Below are 5,183 nucleotides of genomic sequence, written 5' to 3'. Positions count from 1 at the left end.
GCCTCTCCTCTCTTCATTCCCCGTGTCTTATTCATTTATTGAAAAACCACTGACAATCTTTTTTAAAAAAATTTATATATGTACATAAAATAAATACAAGATATATATATTTTTATTGGAGTTTGATTTGCCAACATATAGTATAACACCCAGTGCTCATCCTGTCAAGTGCCCCCTTCAGTGCCCATCACCCAGTCACCCCAACCCCCTGCCCACCTGCCCTTCCACCACCCCTTGTTCATTTCCCAGAGTTAGGAGTCTCTCATGTTGTCTCCCTCTCTGATATTTCCCACTCATTTTCTCTCCTTTCCTTTAATCCCTTTCACTATCTTTTATATTCTCCGAATGAATGAGACCATATAATGTTTGTCCTTCTCCGATTGACTTACTTCACTCAGCATGATACCCTCTGGTTCCATCCACGTCGAAGCAAATGGCGGGTATTTGTCATTTCTAATGGCTGAGTGATGTCCCATTGTATACATAGACCACAGCTTCTTCATCCATTCATCTTTCGATGGACACCGAGGCTCCCTCCACAGCTTGGCTACTGTGGACATCGCTGCTATAAACAGTGGGGTGCAGGGGTCTTGGCTTTTCACTTTTTTTAAAGTTGCGTTTTACCGCATAGATAAGTAATGTGCACACACCTCAGGTGGACCGCTCACTGGGTTTTTACTTACCTCTACTCCCAGGTAACAACCACGTGGGTCAAGGAAGTGAACGGTCCCAGCCCCTGCAAGGCTGCCCTGTGCCCTTTGCCAGCCAGCACCCCCCCCCCCCCCAGGGGCCTCACATCAACTCCCTGTCATCCTAGGTGAGCTCCGCCTGCTTTGAACTTGGGGAAAATGGAGCCCTTCAGTATGTGATCTCTTCCAGCAGCTTCTTTTTGATCGACCTAATCTTTTGGAGATTCATTCCTCTTGTTGCATACATCAATGATTTGTTCTCCATTTTTAGAAGATTGCTGAGAAGCATCCCTTTGTTGGAATTTGCCACAGCGTGTCCACTCCCCTGTTAGCGGGCACTTGTTTCCAGGCCTGGGCTGTTACCAATACCCCCCGGTGAACATTCCCAGGTGCGCTGTTGGTAGACACGTACATCATTTCTCTCGAGCTGGACATGCCAGGCCGGAGTGTCCTACTTGTGTGACTTTGGTATTTTCTGCCTCTGAGTCTCCCGACCTCAAGGCACAAGGGTTCGGCTGCTCCACATTCTCGCAAACATTTGATTCTTCAGTATCGCTAATGCCAGCAATTCCTCTGGATATGCAGTAAATGAGGCTTTAGTTGCATTTCCCTGGTGACTGAGGGGGCTGAACACCTTGTCATACTCCATTGGGAGAGTTGACCATTGGGAGAGTTCTTTGGTGCGGGCAGGTTCAAGCATTTCCTCTGCTTGTAAGAATATTAGGTCATCTGTCTTTTTCTTATTGATCTTTAGGAGGTGAGGTGTCTGTGCATTCCAGTCGCAGGTCTTTTTTGGATCTATATTGTATCTTCTCCCATTCTGTGGCTTGCCTGTCCCCCATTTTAACTATGTTTTTCGATTTCTTTTTTTTTTTTTAAGATTTTATTATTTGTTCATGACAGACACAGAGAGAGAGAGGCAGAGACACAGGCAGAGGGAGAAGCAGGCTCCATGCAGGGCGCCCGACATGGGACTCGATCCTGGGACTCCAGGATCACACCCTGGGCTGAAGGTGGCGCTAAACCGCTGAGCCACCTGAGCTGCCCGACTTTTTTTCGATTTCTTAAGCTTCTCCCCCCCCTTTTAATAACCTCTTTATTTTAAGATAATTATGGATTCACATGCAGTTGTAAGGAATAACACAAAGAGATCCCCTGTTATGCTTTACCCAGCTTCTTCCAATGGCAACATCTTGTAAACCTATAGTACAATGTCACAACCAGATAATGACATTGGTACAGTCATGATGCACAAGAGGATTCCCCATGTTGCCTTTTTATAGCCACCCCCAATTCTCTCCTGTCTTGCCTCCCTCCTTAACTCTTGGCAACCATTGTTGTCACAGTCTGAACCATGAGAGAACCACAATCTGTTCTATATTTCTCTAGCTTTTCATTTCAAGAATGTCATATAAATGAAACAATGCTTTGGCTTTTTTTCCATTCAGCATACTTCTCTGGGGATTTCATCCACGTTGTCGTGTGTACCATTAGTTCATTCCTTTGTATTGCTAAGTAGTAGTCTGTGGGATGGACGGATCACAGCTTGTTTAATTGTGGACCTGTTGAAGGACATCTGGGCTGTTTCCAGTTTTTGGCTGTTACAAAATAGAATAGCTGCTATAAACATTCATGTACAGGTTTTTGTGTGAACATTAAGTCTTCATTTCTCTGGGGTAAATGCCCAACAGTGTAGCTACTGGATCCTATAGCCATTGCATGCTGAATTTTTAAAGAACACACCAAATTGTTGTCCTGTGTAGCTGTACTATTTCACATTCCAACTAGCAATGTACGATATGCACATCTTCTGTGCATCCTCAACACTTGGTGCTGTCACTATTTTTTTTTTTATCTTAGCCATTCTGATAGGTGTGTAGCTAGTTGTGGTCTTAATGTGCATGATTAATGGCTAATGATGTTGATTATTTTTCATGTGCTTATTTGTCATCTGGATATCTTCTTCCATGAACTATCTTCACGTGTTTTGCCCATGTTCTAATTGGATTGTTGCTGCTTTACTGTTGAGTAAAGACTGTTTAGTTTTTACTAAACTGTTGAATTTTAGGAATTTTATTGTGGAATTTTAAGAATTATTTATATATCGTAGATACTTGTCCTTCATCAGATAGGTAGATTGCAAATTTTTGTCTGTTATTTTTGTTTGTTTGTTGTTTTTACCAGTCTATAGCTTGCCTTTTCATCCTCTTAACAGGGCCTTTGGCAGAGCAAAGGTTTTATTTATTTATTTTTTAAATAAAGTCCAGTTTATCAAACTTTCCTTTTATGGATTGTTCTTTGGATGCCAAGTTAAGAACTCTTTGACTCTGGATCCTAAAGGTCTCTCATGTTTTTTCTAAAAGTTTTATAGATTTACTTGTTGTACATGTCCATGATGCATTGTGAGTTGATTTTTGTAAAAATTTTTGAAACTTAGACCAGGGTTCATTTTATTGCCCATGGCTGACTAACTGCTTCATTATCATTTGTTATAAATATTGTCTTTCCTCCAATGACTTGCTTTTGCACTTTTGTAAAAAATTAGTGTATACTAGTATATATTTGTGTAGCTCTACTTCTGTGTCCTCTGTTCTGTTTCATTGATCTATGTAGCTATCCCTCTACTTCCTCACATTCACTTATTTTGACCATATTCTCATTTTGATATCTTTATATTGGTTCTTCCAATCAATGAACATGGTATGTCTCTCATTTATTTAGATCTTCTTTGATATCTTTCATCAGAGTTGTAAAGTGTTCAGCCTGTAAGTCCTGTCCATGTTTTGTGAGATTTACAGCTAAATGTTTAATTTTTGAGCGACTGAAATGGCATTGTATTTTAAACTTTGATGTCTTTTTTTTTTTTGCTATATAGAAAAACAACCAATTTTTATGTTTCTCTTATTTCAATGATGTTGCTGAACTTGCTTATTAATCCTAAGACTGGCGCAAGTGTGCACGTGTGTGCATGTGTGTGTGTTGTGTAGATTCCTTGGGATTTTCTATAATCATGCTATCTGCAAATAGAAACAGTTTTATTTCTCCTTCCTCATCTGTGTGGCTTTTATTCTTTTTTCTCACCCCAACTTCCAATACTATGTTAAGTAAAGGTGGTGAGAAAGGACTTTTTTTTTCTCAATCTTCAGTGGAAAGCACTCATCTTTCACTATTAAGTATATATATGTTAGCTCTAGGCTTTTTGTAGATTTTAAAAATTAAATTGAGGAAGGGGAAGGTCCTCTCTACTCTTTTTTATCTCAGAGTTTTGAATCATGAATTCATGTTGATTGTTGTTAAATGCTTTTTATCTTATTATTATGGTGGATTGTACTGATTATTTCTGAGTACTGTACAAGCTTTCCTAAAATAACTCCATTTGGTTATGGTGTATAATTTACTTTATATATTGCTGAATTCTATCTGCTAATATCTTTTAAAGGTTTGTTTTGTATTCATGAGAGATATTGGTCTGTAATTTCCTTTCTTTCCTTTTCTTTCTTTTCTTGTACTGTCTTTGTTTTTGGTATCAGAGTAATACTAGTGTCATGTAATGAATTGGAAAGTGTTCCTTCTTCTATTTTCTGATGAGATTATGTAAAATTGGTGTTAATACTTCTGTAAATATTTTCCAAAATTTGCCAATGAAATTGTGTGGGCCTGGAAATTTTCAAAAGGAAGTTTTTTTTTTAAATGATGAGTTTAATTTGTTTAATACAAATTAATTTGTTATTCAAGTGATCTATTTCATCTTAGTGAGTTGTGGTTTTTCAGAAACTGGTCGATTATACACTGTATAATTTCTATTCTTTTAAATGTGTTGAGGTTTGTTTTGTGGCCCAGGTTATGTTATATCTTGGTATATGTTCCATGAACACTTCAAAGGACTGTATTTTCTACTGGTGTTAGGTGGGATGTTCTATAAATATTGGCTAGATCTTGTGGGTTGATTGTGTAGTTTTGTTTCCTTGTTGACCTTCTGACTAGTTGTTCTGTCAGTTGTTGAGAGAGGGGTGTTGAAATCCCCAACTATCATTCTGCATTTGCCTGTTTATCTTTTCAGTTCCATCAGTTTTTCTTGGGCTACTTTCAAGATTTTATATCACCTTTATTTCTCAGAAGTTTAAGTACTACATGTCTTAATGTGGATTTCTTTGGTTCATCCTGTTTAAAGTTTGCTCAGCTTCTTGAATCTCTAAGTCCATGTCTCTTCACAAATTTGGGAAGTTTTCAGCCATTATTTCTTTGAGTACTTTTTCAGCTCTTTTCTATTCCTTTTTTCCTTCTGGGACTCTGATAAGGTAATGCTAGGTCTTTTGTTATAGTTCCACAGATTCCCGAAGCTCTGTTAATTTTTCTTAGTTTATTTTCTTTCTTTTGTTCAGATTTGGTCATTTCTATTATTCCATCTTCCAGTTTTTTCCTTTGTCCCTCCCATTTCTACTTTTGAATTTTTTCAGTTAGTGTATGTTTCTTGGTTCCAAAATTTCCATTTGG

This window comes from Vulpes lagopus, chromosome 11 (assembly GCF_018345385.1).
Source record: "Vulpes lagopus strain Blue_001 chromosome 11, ASM1834538v1, whole genome shotgun sequence".
NCBI classification, from domain to species: Eukaryota; Metazoa; Chordata; class Mammalia; order Carnivora; family Canidae; genus Vulpes; species Vulpes lagopus.
The sequence above is the reverse complement of the archived record's forward strand: the minus strand, read 5'-3'. Positions refer to the sequence as shown.